This window comes from Asparagus officinalis, chromosome 6 (assembly GCF_001876935.1).
Source record: "Asparagus officinalis chromosome 6, Aspof.V1, whole genome shotgun sequence".
Taxonomy (NCBI): Eukaryota; Viridiplantae; Streptophyta; class Magnoliopsida; order Asparagales; family Asparagaceae; genus Asparagus; species Asparagus officinalis.
The window spans coordinates 23,746,823-23,765,428 of NC_033799.1; the positions used below are offsets into that span (position 1 = coordinate 23,746,823).

The 18,606-nt window shown below is 38.1% G+C and overlaps 2 pseudogenes; both read right to left on the reverse strand.

The window, feature by feature from the left end:
• The window catches only part of LOC109845915, a 43,316-nt pseudogene extending 30,585 nt beyond the window's left edge, over positions 1-12,731 (reverse strand).
• Positions 2,471-12,124, reverse strand: LOC109844639 (annotated as a pseudogene).

The window sequence follows — 18,606 nt, forward strand, 5'->3', positions numbered from 1 at the left end:
GAAGCCCTACATTACAAATTCAGAAGAAGAAAAAAAGTGACCTATGGCATATGATATTTTTTATTTCAGAAGAAGAAAAAAAGTGACCTATGGCATATGATATTTTTTATTTACTAAAAATTTTATGCTCTATCCTAAAATATTCCCTCCCGTAAACTTATAAAAAATCCTATCTTTATTCAAAAATTCAAAATATGCCACTTTTGAGAAACATTTCAATATTATAGTACATGAGATTTAAGAAAATTTTGCAACAAAATAATCACAAAAAAGAAAAAAACAAACAATTAGTCAATAAAAGGCAGGGCTTGTGTTCGTGAAAATTCCCCAGCCAGGAAATCAGGAATGGAGATCTTTACCTTTGTAGTCATGACTCCTTCTAAACTGCTCGACGAAACCCTAAGTGGTTCGAATCGTCGAGGAGGGGTGGGCTGAATCCGAAACCCTAGCTGGCATGATCTTCTGCTAATCGAAGACGAAGAGGGAGAGGAGGAAAAGGGCGGCAAGAAAGCGAACGGGGCTTGTGGGGTTGATAAGAGCTTTTCCATGGAGTTGCAGACAAGATCAAAACCCTAACCCTAGATTTTTAAGGGGGGAATTTGTTCAGGGTTTAGTGGAGCGGGAAAAGAAGCCGTCTTTTTTTTAAGGAATCGAAGGGAGCGAGGAGCGAGCGCCTTGATTCATTTTATACGCGTTTTCTTTGGAGGTTAGGTTCAGTTCATCATATATTTTCTTTAAAAGGAAGGTAAATGATGGATAATCTTATAATGCATATAGATTTTTGGCAGAACTTTGTTGTAGGTCCCTCATGTGCTAGCCAAGTATCATTTCGGTCCTTTCGGATCATTAATATTTAGAAGTCGTCAACCACAGTCATTAGTATTATCATTGTCATCAATCTATTTTCTTTTACAAATTTCTGTAAAATATTGTTGAGGAGATCACATGGCTGCCACGTTAGCAAAAATTAGTTACAAGTTTCATACAAACGTGTATGTTGAACTTGTGATTTCACTAATTTTTTTGCTAAACATGGCAGGGTCAAATCATTGTCACGTCAGCAAAATCATATGACGAATGTAATGTTAAGAATCACTACTATTAACTTTTATCAAATATTAAAGACGTTAACAGTATTTGGGTGGTAGTGGTACATTTTGTTATAAGTGAAAGAAACTTGTAGAAATAATCAGGTTGTTTTTTGTACCGCTTGCTTACTACAATACGAATAGCTCATTTTTCTTTTCTTTTTTTTCTTTTTTCCTCTTTTTTTTCATTTCTCAAAACTCTTCATACTTATCATAATAATAGTTGCATGAGATCCCAAGCTATATGCACTGTTTCTGAGAAAAGAACAAAATATTAAGCTGATGAAACTTAAGTTAATTCAAGTAGTAATGAGCAAAACTTGATATAACAGCTATCACGAAAATTCAATAGAACAATAAACTTTTTACTGTCAACAGGTTTTGCCAAATATTTACTCTTCGAGTTCGAATCAAACTATACTCTTTTGAGGCACATTAGAGAAAGAACTAGAGTGATTTTAGTAAGTGATTTTTGTTTTTGCATATTTAGATGTTGATTTTGCATATTTTTATATAATTAGAGAAGCAACTGTATTTTTCGGATCTAGATTCTCTTTACTTATGTGATAATAAACACGGTCTAATTCTCTCAATCCTTACCACGTATCTAAATTCTTATAGACGAGATCACACCACATAAAATTTCCACCGGATATTTTGATAGTTGTTTTCAAGTGTACTAGTAGTTTCAAGACCATACAGATGTTAAAGATTGACAGAGTAGAACATGACAACAACTAACTGCATCTAAATATATAAAAAAACTAGAAATTTATGTTGTGAACAAAAAGAGAATACTAAGGCAAAATTGTCCAACCAATACCAGTATACCACACACAGGTTTGTTGATATTTACAGATTCAAGTACCCAGATACTTTATTTCAAAAGAAAAGAACACAAGAATATTATTCAAATCGCATAAACAAGAATTACTATTGCATCCTACGGAAGGGGTAGCAACCAAAAATCAATATAAACATAGGTGTCGAGGTAAACAAACTTCAAGTATTTCAAATGAAAACAAACTATCAAGGAGACAATTGACACAAGGGGGAAAAACCTGCATGGGGGCATAAATCCAACACTCAAATCCCCTAACTTACAATATAACAGCTGAAGCATTCTGATTCATGTATGTTGATCACAAATACAAGTATCAGGAGAATACAAAATACAATTGACACAAGGCTACAAGCTTATTCAATTTCGTTTTCCTTTTGGTAATTTACCCTTGCAAGCTTACACAATAATACAAATACAAACGATTTGTAGTATCAATTTCCTTTGCTAATAATGAAAATGCAAAGGGGAAGTAACATGAACCACGAAGAGTTCAATTAGTAAAATTTTCATCTTATACATTCAACATTTTTTTCAATGGCTATAAAAGCCTGAACCCATTCACCAAATCCACATGATCGTCGTTAGACTTAGACAACTTCTCTACTTCTCCAATGTATGACTGGAGAGTCAAATTCAAGAGAACGCTCTTTGCTTCTTCTGACAATTGCAAGCCATTAGTGAACTTTTGAATGCTCTCCTTGCTAACAACTCTTTCTCTGGTGAGATCCTTCAGCTTCTCATATGCCTCTGGGACGTTGTATCTGTGCATAACCTAATGTAAGAAAATTAACGAGATAGAGTCCATCAGCAACAAGGGTCTCTTTTATTCTTTAATATTATTGGTTATTTTGATGTTGATTGAGCAAATCATACTCTTGATAGTGTCTCGTTGGCACATATTGTACTTGTATTGGAGGAATATGGTGATCTCACGATGAAGCAGATTATCGTGCCATGATTTATTGCTAAGGTTGATTATCAAGTTAAGGCTCTCGCTGCTCGAGGGATTATGTTGATTAAATACCTTCATCAGGAGATAGGTGCGTTTCTACCTAAGGCTATGAAAATACATTGTAATAATCAGGTTCTGACGTATATTGCCAATGGTACAGACTAAGTCTCATGAGAACAGGAAGCATATAAAGGTTGATTGTCACTTCATTATGAAATGATATTGAGCAAAATGTCACTTCACATGTCAATTCAGACAGATAAGTAACGGTTTCCCTAAAACATTACCTTTTTTCTGGGGGGGTTGGGAGGAAGGGGAAGGGAATTTTTTTCTTAGATTTAACTAGCTAAAAATGAAAGGTCTATATGCTCTTCCTGCTTAAGAAGGAATGGTAGAATAATAGTTCGTAACTGGACCATCATTGAGACTTAATGTAATTATATTCTATTTGTTTTCGAGTGAAAAAACCCCTCTCTTGGACTGTCATCTTTCCTAACTGTTGAAACTAAGAAATCAGATGGCTTGTCCATTTCATTCATCTCCATGGGTATATATAGGGTTACATATAGGTAATAGGCTAATGGGTTAATGGGCCCTAACCCGATAACCCAAGAACTAATTCTAACACTAACATATAGTCAAAATACTGGGGGAGGTGGAATTAGATGTCTTATATAAAACCTTCAAAAACAATACAACATACAAGCAAACCTTTGATATTACATCATATAACCAGCAAAAGTAGAAAAAAGAAAAATTATACAAAAGCAGTCATAATAAAGTCTAAAGGGAAGTGCAGTGCACTGTCAGGACTTACTATTTGTATTGGTTCTGCAAGCACCTCCCACACCTGGTCCAGGTCTTCATTGAGACGAGACTCATTTACCTACACATGATGGAGAAGAAATAAAGAATTAAGAAACGAAGAGAGTTACAAAGCAGTGTAATTTCATGAGTCATGTCATTATTAAATATGTAATTTGCAATGAGACATATTGATGGCACTGTATCAAAAATGTACAATCAAAGTATTATTACTTTAAAATAATGAGCTTTAAACTTCAAACTAATTTGGGCAAGTTTCGGAATAAACTTGATTAAATGTAGGGGTGGCGAATTATTGTTGGCCTCTTTGTTTTGATGATGTTTAACAAACAATTTACCACTAATGTTGTTTGTTTAGTATTTGTATATTTTTCTTTATTATAGACAAACAACGTGTTGGAGGTTGGATGGATTGCGTCATAACGATCATATCAAATGGAGGTTGGTGGATATAGTGGTTGAAGAAATGCAATTCAAGTTAAAGATCTAAGTTCAGCTTCATCCAAGTTTACCAAGTCAAGCCTATTGAAGATCAAGATCAAGCTTGGGTATATTTAGTTTAGGTTTTATATTATGTGTGTTAGTACTTTAAGCTCAATCATATACACACATACATGTTTTGTTTTTGTATATATATAGTTATATACATACATATATGTTTTGGTTTGATTTCATAAATATGAAACAAATATATTTTCATATACATACACATATGTTTTATTTTCTATTGTATTTGTGAAAATATTGTATTTCTCAGTTTATAGACTTAACAATTATTATATACATCTTTTATTAAGTCTACAAAATCATTTTGTATTATTTCAAAACATGGTTAAGCTAAATTGTCAAAACTCATATATTCACATTTTTATGTTTTGGACTATTTTATAAAATAATGATATTTCTCATTTGGAAGTCCTTTTTGAAAACCAGTTTTTGTAGTATATGTATTATCATGTCTATAATCATTTCCCAAAGTTTCATAATTTTTGGAATTTATTTAGTCTTTTTAAACAGGGTTTTAAAACCAGCATTTTACTTTCAAACATAAAATATTTTGTATCAATTTGCGGTCGACCGCCACGGTCGACCGCGCCTATGTTTTTCTCTGAGTGGGCAGTAGAAACTTTGTCAAGCTAAAAATTCCCACGGTCGACCGCCACGGTCGACCGTCGAACTCTCTGTAAGTTTTCTCTACTTTGATGACCTTCGCGGTTAACCCCCGGGGCCGCCCGCCGCACTGTCAAATCTGCTCCAACGACTAGTTTCCAGAGCCGTTGTTGAGCTGGTTTTTTGGTCTTTTCTTGGTTTTCTCTTGGCTTTGGGGTTTCATATAAATAATCCCTTATACCTCAGTTCTTATAGCAATCCAAGAAATGTTTTAAATAAGTTTAAAGGAGTTTAAGTTTGGTTTTAAGTTTGTTTAATGGTTTGGTTTGTGAAGAATTCCATAAGAGGAAGTGGAGATCAATTCATTGAGCTTCAATCCATCTCTCTCTCTCTTATCATCTAGAAAAGTTTTCCTAAACTCAATTCTATCTTTTATTAATAATTATTTGTCGGTTATCATTCTTATTTTTGCTAGTTTGCTATTTGAGTTTAGTTGTCTTTATTTCACTCATTGTTTACACACACCCACTTGAGCTTATTGTATTTTCATACATAGTATATTTGGATTGGTGAGAGTTATAACAATTGAGTGTGAGCTTTCATTGTGTTCTCATCCATATTAGAGAACAATCATTTATTATATTTGTGCTTATTGTGAGATTCACTTTGTAATACACTTGTAATCTGAGAGAAGTGTTTGTTGACGAACCTAGGGAGAGGTTGTATCCGCGCACTTGAGGGAGACACGTCTAGTTTAACACATGAGAGGGTGTACAGTGGGATTGCAAGAGTGTTGATTGTGGAGTTTCCGGTAAACTTGAAAACCGTATTGTGTGGTGTAAACGTTATTCGGGTGAACGTACAAAACCCGGTTGTGATAGTGGAGATCTCCTCGAGGTGAGGAGCGGAGACGTAGGTCAAGTGGTTAGACCGAACTCCGTGATCATATCATTTGTTTGAGTTTGCATTGGCGTATTTATTTGTGTTCATTGTTCATCCTTTCTGTATTGCCATTGTTTCTGTTTATGTGCCCTTGGTTTACATATCCTTGTACATATAACTTATTACATATATCTCTTTGATAGGATATTGCTCTTTGGTTATATTACTTATTCTTGCACATATCCATGTGTATATCTTTTATCCTAGCTCACATATCTTGTTGTATTTCATACTTACTAGGATAACTTGTTAATTAATTTTAATTGGCATATAATCGGATTAGATTAGCATAAGACTCTAATCATCCCCCTCTAGGGTCTAACAATTATGACCCGACCCATCAACCCGACCCGACCCGACCCGTTTATATTGGGTACGGGTCGAGTTATATGGGTCGGGTCATAAACGGGTCAACTCGAACTAACCCATTTATTAGATGGGTAAATTAGGGTTGACCCGAACTAACCTGTTTAACCCAATACCGACCCGTTTAATTCTAAATGGGTTGCAAACTCAAAATTTAAAGATCATCTTCATCGTCTTCATCCTCCTCCTTCTCCTCTCTCTCCTCTTCCTTCGACCCTTAATCTCCCGCCAGGTCCAACATTTCCGACTCAGTCGGCCACGCCTCGATCCTCATTGACAGCGAGCTAGCATTTCAGCGGTAGAGATCGGTCGTGGTTCTGCTCGTACGAACAAGATCGGAGGAGGATAAGGGGAGATTGGAGAAGGGGAGGAAATGGGTGCCCGACGTGCTCTGCGACCTGGCGAGCTGCGGGAAGCTAGAGAACCTATCACTGTTAGGGAACTACTTCACCTCGATGGGGGAGTGCTGCAAGGATCTGGTCAAGAGCGGAGCTCTGGATCTGAGGAGGAACTACGTTGCAGGGTTGAAGAGTCAGAGGTTAGCCTGGGAGTGCGTATGTTTTTTTTCTAAAGCCCAGGTTCTATCCGGTTTTAACTTTTATGCCGTGCAAGGATCAGAAGGATTGGGGGTTCGTCGGAGTGAGGCGACAGCCAAAAAGGCGGGGACCATGGTTTATAATGCTGTGAATAAGCGGCAACCTAATCCTTAATTAGGATTGCTATTAAAAGGGTCAATCTCTTGTACAATCTATGTAGCAGTATTGCATATTTTGACTCTTGATTATCGAAAGAGTCAAAAGAATTTCATCTTGATCTATATAGTATCCATGATATTGAACTGAGATTTGATAAACGGGTCATTCGGGCTATATGGGTCGGGTCGGGTAACCCGTTTGGGTCAACTATGACCCTACCAGACCCAACCCAACCCATTTGCCACCCCTAATTAAATGTTAACATTGGGATTGTCTTTATACGTCGGCAGCTTATTGAGCAAAAAAAGAGCTTTTGCCACTTTTAGTTGTATCTTTCTTCACATCAACTACTCGGACGTACAGACAGAATTTTTGTAAAAGAATCATGCCAGATATCAAGGTTATGGATCCCAAATAATAGATCTATAGGAAATTGAAAAGGATAGCAAAGACATAGTTCATCCAATATTTTTGAGGGAAATGGTTAGTACAATTTTAGAAAAAGAGACTTATATAGAAAAAAACTTAAACATCCATAAAATCATATATATTATTAGACGGATGTACATTGGATAGAAATTATGTTGACAGAAAGACAAGAATTCATCTTGAAATGGATCCACATTTCTATGATCTTGTAATTCACAGAATATAACATCTTGCATTAGTGATGAATTCAAATTCAACATATGCCCAACCCAAATAGTTAACGCAAGAACAGAACAAACAACACACATGAAGCAAAGAACGACGACAGTGGCACATTTCCTACCAATAACACATCTAGCTTTATATCTAATTCTCTAGTGGTAACCATCTCATACAGATTTTACTACTAACCTGAAGCATCTTAATTCCTTGTAGTGCACTTTTTTATGCCAAGAGAGAATACCCAAATCTAATACCCAAATTCCTCAAAACAGTAGAATTGGTCAAATCCCTCTGTCAATGATTACACATGCAATAAGTATAGTATCACTTTACCAAAATGAAACACTAAGACGTGTTTTTTGAACTATGATATAGCACTGAACTTAATATTAGGTACTCCTCAAGAACCATGAATAAAGATGGAAAAGTAAATGATACACTCCTGCATATGAGAGATGGGCAATTTTGAGCTGAGAACATATAAAATAGCATTAGCCAAACACAAGTTGCCCTCACTATTCTCAAAATCAATGGGATTAACTTTATTATGCATAGTTGAAGATCCAATCTCCCCAGGCTTGGTCATCTGGAAAGAAAAATTATCATGAAATCGTTTAGTTCCAAATTGAAAGTTTGGGAGCTAAAATAGGTCCTAATATTTTAGGGGCATAGTGGTCAAGCATAAGAAAGTTACCTACGTAAAATAACCTAACGAAATATAGCTCCATATGTCCCGATCAAAATCAGTCGGGATGTTATTAAACTGAACAATTGCATTGAAAAGCTTTGCGATATAGTCATACGGCTCAATCTATATACAGAGCAAGCAACAGGCTCAGATAGAGAGTATGCATGCAAGTCAAGTGCAATTCCATTCATAGGCCACATTGACGTAACCTTTCAGACAACACAAACTTAACAAAATTATTAGCTGGCGTGTAATTCCATTGTTATTTATGCACTAACTGGTTGGTATAGAATAGGCTAATTGATAAAGGTACTGTAATTCCAAGATATATGGATAACCTGCAAGTGTATTTACTTATTATCAAGCATGCACATGATAGTATCTACTTACTATATGAATCACCTTTTGTAAGCTCTTGAAACTTGAAATGGCAAAAAAAAACCTATATTTCAGTCACCTGAGTCGATTGCAAAACTCATATTAAAGAAAATCCCGAGGCTCTATTAGTTATACACTTTTACAGTTTGTATAGTTGCATAAATCTTCACGAGTACTGTTTACTAGTAAACTAGTTCATGCAGAGAACAATGAATACAAGCAGCAGTGTCAAAAAAGTTAAGGTAAATAAAGTACTCCTCTCATTAATGAAACCTATCCAAGTCATCCACAAAGAAAAAACCATATCAAAATTGTCTATGCACTACTTAATTATGCAAAAAAATCCATCAATCTGAAATGAATCAGATAGGTAAAACCTTGCAAAGAGAAAAGTAGTAGAAGTAAATAAACATGCATGTGTCACGTAAGTGTTGAAACCTAAACCCAAAGAGGTCATGAACTCGGCTGTAACAGTTGGCCAATCAATATCAGGATATGCAACTTTATGTGCATTGTAGTTTCCAACAGCTCCAGCACACTTGCCCAATATTTGCACTTCTGTAAAGGTCTTCCTTACTTCACTTAGTCTGAAAGCAAAATTTGCCATATGCTTTCCCAAAGTAGTGGGTGAAGCAGGCTACAAAGGGAGTTAGAAGATATCAGAACTAAACCACATAAACCTATTACAAAAGCAAATCATTTATTCATGTAGCATAACGATGAAAATTATGAATATGATATTTCAACTACTTTGAGCAGTCAACTTAGTATATGTCCGCTTCTAATATTGGCCATGTCACACCCCGGCTTGACGGGCCCATTGGTGCGGTACAAGCCGTGGGACCCAACAAGTGTAACGTGTTGTTTGGCTCAATCTACTGCCAAAATTGACTAACCATTGTTACACTTAAATAATTTAAGCCACTTAAATTCTCACTCATTTCCTGATGTTGGACTAACTATGAGTGTCACAAACACCCCACTTTACATAAGCGACATCCTCAACGTGACATGAGAATTGGCACATCCCGGTATCACTAGGTTATGTGGACTCTAGAGGTGGCTCTTCTTGCACTCACGCAATATAGCACTTAGCCCCACATAGCACTTAGCTCCACACTTCCGACTCACAACTGCTATGATACAATTTGTTACGCCCCGGGCCGTCGGGCCCATTGGTGTAGTACAAGCCGTGGGACCCACCAAGTGTAACACGTTTGGTTCAACCCACTGCCAAAATCAACTAGACGTGTTACACTTAAGTCTTGGGCATACCTATTTAAGCAACTTAACTTTGCACTCATTTTCTGATGTAGGACTAAATATGAAACAAAGACATGATTATATTATTTTTAACTTTCAGATTGAAAAGGTTCTATTCAATTTATTTCATAGCATCAAGATAAAAACTCGTGATGAAAGGAATGTAGAACATGTCCTGCGAACATATATGAACGAAGATAGATAGTATAATCTTTATCAAACCAGTAATTATACATGATGTATTAGCCCCATGCAGAAAATTCCTGAGTTTCCGCATGTAATCATTATTTAATTATTTCTATATATGCCCCCCCCCCCAAAAAAAATCTTACTTTTGTATAAAAAAATTTCACCAAAATGACCAGCCAGAAATCTTTGAGTTATTTCAACCAAAAAAGATTCCACCACCAAGACATTAGGGAAAAATTCTTAGTGGAATATTACCCTGTGCAATTTAGATTAGGTTTAACTTTTTTAACCCAAGAGTACTTTGTTTTTCTTTGTGTACTCCCACTTCTCTAATCCTTCTCTAAACGTGCTCTTGTCAGTTGCATCCCTTCTCCATATGGGATAAATCTCATTAAGAATTTAGGATTGCTAAATAAATTAGTTCATGGAAATGAAAAAGAATTTTTCTTTTTCCTTGAAGCATTCTCCGCATTTTCTTAGTCTAATAGCTTCTGGTTCTTCTTTTTAAATCAATATATACAATAAACTATGTCCTTCTATGTGTAAACACGAATAAAAGGGAAATATAAGTTTTTCAATTATGCTTATATATCATTAAAGTTTTTGTAGATAACATCTGATCAACAAAAAGTTAGTATTCTGTTATAACAAGAGTTGCCTCTCATCTACAACTAAAAATACCTGTCCAAGAGTGCGAGACAACAAGGAGATATGAGCATTTTCCTTCGCTAATTTGCATATTGCATTCAACAACTCAATCATCATAGGAAATATGACAGTGTTGAATGCCTCCTTCAGTGACAATGCATGGGCTAAATTATTTATATCCTCTGATGTACAAGCAAAATGGAAAAACTCCAGTACTTAAAAAAGAATTTTGTAGAATCTGATGTCAAATATTAAGCATCAAATGAAATCTTTGAAATCACAGTTAGTCGTAGTTATAAAAAGAGGAAGTATAAAGTACCCACAACAAGGAACATCAAAAACTCACCTCAGCAATCTCAGCATTGGATCGACATTTCTGTTTCAAGAAGTATTTCACTACCTTAACATCGTGGTTAGTTACTTTTTCAATCTTTTTCACTTCCAGAGCATCAGCTGTGCTGAAGCCACTAACAATACTATCTAAATAAGACCTGACATTCTCGCTGAAGCTTTGAACCTCCTTGATTTTAGGTATTTCTTATAATTTTAGCAACCATTTTACCTAAAATAGAATCGCTTCAGATTAGCATTTTGCACTAAGTAGCCAACATGAAAATAACTATAGTGGCCAGCTTTGTCAGATCATGATGGGTAATGGAGAAAATAGTGGCCAGCTTTGTCAGATCATGATGGGTAATGGAGAAAGAGGTAAACCTTTTTTACTTGTAAGTTTCCTCTTTCTCCATTAACCAAGACATGACTACACTATGAGTAGTTTTAATATAGACTGCTACCTATATCAAAGCAGAGGCTGGACGTTTTATCAGGTTGTAAAAGAAAGCACACTAATAAGCATGACCTAAATAAACAATGTTCGATGGACTTATACAAAAACAGCTAATACTACATCATAAGCAAATTTATTAGAGGAGGGGTACTATTATCAGATATGCATATCAAATAAAAATATCCCAACGGTTCACAGAACATTTTAGGCACAACTTTAAACCTTTTGAGCTAACTAAGGCTTTAAACCTTTTATCTAAACACCTAAGACATATTATGATTTGTAAGCCAGACGAACAAGGATATCCAATAAACAACCACAGTTTCTTCATACTATACCAGAAACATTTCTTTATCATTCGCTACCAAAATGATTGTATAATCTACATTTAAATACCAAACCATTATTCTTAAAAAAACATAATGTAAGACTAACATTGTGCACTAGTGTTGAATAAAAAAACACTTATTAAATATGTATTCTTACAGGAGAATTTAATGAAAGTTATCTCGACCATTACACGGTAACGGATTAACCCATATTCACTAAAGAATGACACGGTAACGGATTAACCCATATTCACTAAAGAATGGGTGCAAATCCTTGACTTTCTGCAAATATCGTTCATCTAAAGGTGATAGAGCCATAACGCTAACAGATTCAAGATCAACAACCTCCTCTTCACGATGATGCTCCATCTAAAACATTAAAGTTCACACAACCAAAACATATTCAACCAGTTGTCCAAATATAAGGAAAATTGAACAAAAAGGATCACCAAAAAAATTAGATCATTCCAGATCAAACTTAATCGTTATTGAAGATTCGTAAGCCTAATTATTGGATTGAATACAGCTCACTATAAATTAGGGACTGCCAAAGGATCATCTCAATTTATTTAAAAAAGATAAAGAACCTGAAATTCAAAATACAACAGCGGAAGCCCTACATTACAAATTCAGAAGAAGAAAAAAAAAGTAACCTATAGCATATGATATTTATTATTTGCTAAAAGTTTTATGCTCTATCCCAAAATATTCCCTCCCGTAAACTTATAAAAAATCCTATCTTTATTCAAAAATCCAAAAGATGCCACTTTTGAGAAACATTTCAAGATTATAGTATATGAGATTTAAGAAAACTTAGCAATGAAATAATCGCAAAAAAGCAAAAAACAAGCATGCAGTCAATAAAAGGTAGGGCTTGTGTTCGTGAAAATTCCCCAGGCAGGAAACCGGGAATGGAGATCTTTACCTTCGTAGTCGTGACTCCTTCTGAACTGCTCAACGAAACCCTAAGTGGTTCGAATCACCGAGGAGGGGTGGGCTGAATCCGAAACCCTAGCTAGCCTGATCGTCTGCTGATCGAAGATTCGAATCACCGAGGAGGGGTGGGCTGAATCCGAAACCCTAGCTAGCCTGATCGTCTGCTGATCGAAGATGAAGAGGGAGAGGAGGAAAAGGGTGGCAAGAAAGCGAACGGGGTGTGAGGGGGTGATAAGAGCTTTTCCATGGAGTTGTAGACGAGATTGAAACCCTAACCCTAGATTTTAAGGGGGGATTTGTTTGGGGTTTAGTGGAGCAGGAAAAAGGAGCCGCATTTTTTGTTTTAAGGAATCGGAGAGAGCAAGGAGCGAGCACCTCGATTCATTTTATACACGTTTCATGTGGAGGTTAGGTTCAGTCATCAGATATTTTCTTTAAAAGTAAGGTAAATGATGGATAATATAATAATGCATATAGACTTTTGGCAAAACTTTTTCGTAGGTCCCTCATGTGCTAGCCAAGTATCGTTTCGGCCCTTTCGGATCATCTATATCCTATTACTAAAAACTCTTACCCTTGAAAATGCCACTTGGGAAAAATGACACATACCATTAAGAACGCCACCAGACAAAAATATCTATTCTTATCTTCTTCTACCGCTTCGTTCCTAGCTCTGCCGGTTCAGATTCTAAAGCTCTGCTGCATCTTCGTTTTACCCTTTCTTCAATGACACATACCCTTTCTTCTACCTCCTCACTCTTAACAATTTCCTCCACATTATTTGTTTTACCCTTTCTTCAATTCCCAAGATCTCCTTTCACCCATAGCGGTTCTTTCCCCCGTTCTTCATTTCCCAAGATCGCCTCTTCGTTTCCTTGGATCTCAGAAATCACATTCATCTCCCCAAATCGTCTATTCATCTCCGCCGACTAGAGAAATTGTGCTTTTCCTTGAGAATCCAAGCGTCGCCGAAGGATGATACACATATATAGAAAGCCTCAGAATCTCATCCCCACATCCTTTATTTCCAAAGAAACCTATCGCAAAACCCCTGGCGAAGACTGATCCCTACGCTACAGAAAGCTATCGGCATCACTGGAGGCGAAGGTCGTCGGCGTCACTGGAGGTCAACAGGTCGGTTTACTGAAACCCTCAAAAAATTTTACCAATGTTGTGAAATTTACTTTCATCAAAATTTTTACCATATGTTGTGAAATTTGATTCACTGAAATTAATTCACTGAAAGTGATCCATAAAGCCTAAAGGAATTCTTCTGAACTATAGGCTCTGTTTTAAATTTACTCTTCACTGAAAGTGATCCATAACATCTAAAGGAATCCTTAAGAAGTAGTACTTGACTCTTCGTTTCAATTGGTACTCACTGTTATTAACCTTTATCATGCAGGCTAATTCCTACTGTTATTAACCTTTATCATACAGAGCTCCGATCTCCACCATGGCCAAAAACGGAGCTGGAATGATCAACAGAGGTTTGAGAACCTCACACTATCCCAAAATATTCCCTCCCGTAAACATATAAAAAATCCTATCTTTATTCAAAAATCCAAAAGATACCACTTTTGAGAAACATTTCAAGATTATAGTATATGAGATTAAAGAAAACTTAGCAACGAAATAATCACAAAAAAAGTAAAAAAAACAAGCATGTAGTCAATAAAAGGCAGGACTTGTGTTTGTGAAAATTCCCCAGCCAGGAAACCGGGAATGGAGATCTTTACCTTCGTAGTCGTGACTCCTTCTGAACTGCTCAACGAAACCATAAGTGGTTAGAATCGCCATGGAAGGGTGGGCTAAATCCAAAACCCTAGCTGGCCTGATCGTCTGCTGATCAAAGACAAAGAGGGAGAGGAGGAAAAGGGCTGCATGAAAGCGAACGGGCTCAAGAGGGTGCTAAGAGCTTTTTCCATAGAGTTGCAGACCCTAACCCACGATAAAAATCGAGGAATTTGTTGGGCGTTTAGTGGATCGGGGAAAAAGGAGCCGCCTTTTTCTTTTTTAAGGAATCGAAGATAGCCAGGATCGAGCGCCTTGACTCATTTTCGCAGATGTGATGATATTATTCCAAAAACTCTTTTAACTCGCATAGTAAAGAACTTTAATTCTTAACTTTATGAAAATTATTGTCTAGTCCTCTTATAATCGATTGCAAAATAAAATTGAAGTAGGTTTAAATAAATTAATGTAGATTTTAACAGTGTATTTAACAAAAAATTAAGGATGAAAAAATTCTAAAAGTAGCATGCACGAGTCGCACGAAATATTCTTGGACGGACATTTTCACGTTTGTATAAATAGCACGTATCAAAGTGTAAATTTTAAAAACTTCAATGAGGGTGTATAAGTGCAAAATAAAGGAAAGTTTTGGTCCTTTTAAGTGCTAATTACCAATAAAGGAAAGTTTGGGTCCTTTTAAGTGCTAATTACCCCCCAAAAAGACTGCATAAACAACTAATGCTGAAGTTCAATCCTTTCTAAATAGGGGTGCTAAACCGTATCCGTATCCGAGGAAATATCCGTAACCTTATCCGTTAGGATATGGATATGGTTACTCAAATCTATAACCGATAGGATATGGTTACGTATATAGTTTTGTAGTGAAATATCTGCATACGTATCCGAAATATTCGAATACATATTAGTCATACTCTTACGATAGTTTCGATTCTTAGATTATGGATTTGTGATTAATTTTGATGATCAAGTGTTTTCCCTGTAAACTCTTCGTCCGAACTCGGATTTGAGTGATTCCGGGTGCGTTGGATGCTTGACGAGGAGTTCGATCTGTTTCGGTGGTTGGATTATCTGTAGAGTGGTCGAGGCACGGAGGGCGTTGTCCTTTTTGTGAACATTGCCGGGTTTCCGATTGGTCCGGGTCTTCGTTGTTCCGAAATCCTGTCTGCTCACGTAGCTCGTCGATTCACTTCAGTAACTCTTTTGTATCACATGAACTATGTTTTTCTCCATACTATCTAGTTTACTCATATCCGTTTTGTATCCACATGCATATCCGCTCATATATTCGTATGTATATCCGTAACTATATCCGATTTTAGCAGATATAGTTATGAATTTTCCTTACTGAGGTATATATATATCCGTATCCGTATCCGAGATGGGTAAACGGATATGGATCTGGTAAGCATCATATCCGAGCCGTATCCGGACCGAGTGCACCCGTATTTCTAAAGGTCTGTTTGGGATCCCGCGAAAGCTTTCACTTAAACCCTAATACCCAAATCAGGCAAATTTTAAAAATAGACCCCTTTGCAAAATTATTCCCAAAAAAGACATGTTTTGAAAATATTCGCAAAAAATGACCTAGTTTTAGCCTCAGGGCTAAAACTAGGTCGTTTATTACGAAAAATGTTCCCAAACTTCACGGGAGTTAAACTCCCGTGAAGTTTTTTTGAAAAAAACTTCACGGGAGTTCAACTCCAGAGAAGTTTGTGAACATTTTTCCCAAAAACCGACCTAGTTTCAGCACTGAGAAGCAAAATCCCCCTGGGCGAGTGGCCCCGCCCCTCCTGGTCGGCGCTCCTGATTTGGAGAGCTTCCCAGCATCGGGCGAGTAGTCCTCTCGACCAATATTTTTCGGCCTGCGTAATAGTTCAGGCCGTCGTATGAGATGGAGGCTCTGGCCTCCATTCTAGCGAGGCGAGTGTCTGCCGCTGCCGTTGGCGAGCTCTTCTAGAGAGAAGAACACCCACGTGGGCTGCGATAATATGGTTTGTGCCGGAGTGACCCGGCGTTTCTTCTGGGACGGATGTCTGCGAGGGTCGCTTGGCAACCCATTTGGCAGGCTTTCGTCCCGTACTCTCGATCTCTGGCTTGGCTTTGATCGAGTTTGAGGGGATGGGTTCCCCCGTCGAGACTTGGGTAGGACCCTCAGGCGCGGGGGCTTTGACCGTTTGAGGTCGGTCTTTGCGCACGGCTCTGTGGCGTTTGCGGGACGCATCGCCAGCAGAGGAGGAAGAAGACAAGTACTCTTCGTACTTGGCTTGATCGAACTCGATCTCTATGGACTCCACTATTGTCCCAACAGCAACTTCATCGAACTGAGATACCACCATTTCATTGGACGAAACAGCTTCTCCCACTGTGGTCGCCATCTTCTGTAGGTGTGAATTTGGATCTTCCCGAAAACAGGGAATTCGTTTGTATTGATAAGAAAGCTTATTACAAACTAATAAATCGAAATTACAACAGAAGCAGAGGGAAGGCCCTCTTTGTTTAGTGCGGGATCTTTTTGGTAGCTACAGGATGCTTCGCTCGATGCTTGTGTCGAGTCTGCTTCCCTTGGACGGTTCGAATGAGGTTGCTGGAGAGCTTCAGTACGCGGTAGAAGCTCAAGTTGATGGAGTTCGAATCTCCGGGTTCGACGGCGATCGGGGCCTTGAACGGGGAGAGGGCTATACCGTACACAGATCGTGTAAGGAGCTTGTCGTCGACTCTTTTGAGAGTCGAGAGCTAGTGATTCAGTTAACTGATTCAGCCGCGAGCTTGGTCGCCGGATAGCTGTAACAGTTGGGTCTCTTCTTTGTGATTGGGAAGAAAGACTGAACCCCTGAGCTTCTCAACAAGAGCTCCCCTTGAATCTGAGTTAGACTCTTGAACTTTCTTAACAAAAGCTCAGCGACCCTTGAACCTCTTGGCTGGAAGAAGTTCTTAAAGGGTGGAGAGATGGCGTAGATACTCCTTGAATCACGGGATATGACCATGTTCTGTTGGAAGATGTCTTGCCGCCTCTCGGTACCATGAGTGGTCATTCGAGGGGTTGTGTTTTACGTGCTGTCACCTAGGATGGGAAGGCCCATCCTTGTACGTGAGGCAACAGCCGCCCACTATTCGAGTGGATTTGACAAGCAATGATGAACGGCATTCATGAGCTCGCAAGTTGATTTGGCATCTGTCCGCTCATTCGTACTGTGAGTAGCCATTCGGCGTGCTTAGAGCACTGTACCTTCTCCTTTCCGGTCAGGGGAGATGGGGAAGTAGGTGCACAGTACTCGAGTGGGCCTGGCTAACTTTGCTGAGCGCCGGCGGCTCCGGCTCTCGACTCGGACGGGTGAGGTGAACCGCATTTATGAATGCTCAGGTGGATCTGACACCTGTCCGCTCGCTCGTACTGTAAGCGGCCACTCGACGGGCCTGGAGTAATGTGCTCTCTCTCCTCTCAAGTCGAGAGGGATGGGAAAGCCTGTCTCAGCACGTGGGGTAGCGGATACCCAGCTGTACTGGCGGTCTCGAGGTTTGCAGGCGGATTCGACTTTGTACTCGGGCTGGCGAGTTGCGTAAAAGGCGAATTTCCACTAATCCAGTCAATCTTAACTCGTGCAGGCGAGCTGATCATTCAGGCGAATCTGGAATCGAGCATATCTGACGACCACATGGCTCAAGCCCGTGCTAGAGAATTGTACGGGCGACTCCCTCTTGCAGGCGAATTTCCCGTAGGCTCATAGAGGTATTTTTTACCGTCTACAATAAGAAACCCCCACTCAAACTCCCGCTATGTCTGTGCACTCAACACCCCCATTGTTAGAGTCCAGACATAGTACTCGGAATTTTAATATCCTGATCGTTGACGATTGTCAAACTCCTTCGTGTTAAGTATTTGTCACTTAACACTAAGAACCCTCTTTGAGTGATCTGTACGAATCAATACTCCCACTGTAATTTATACTCCCACTCTCACTGTTCGTTTGGTCAAACCTTTCTATAGTTAGGACAACAAACTAAAATCCTCTCTCGATTCCTCCAATGAACGAGAGGTTCACGAATCTAGTGGTCAAACCTTCTTACATTTAGGGCCATAATCAAAATTCCCTATCGATTCCTCTAATGAATGAGAGGTCGACGAATCGAGTGATTAAACCTTCCTAAAGTTAGGATTGTCT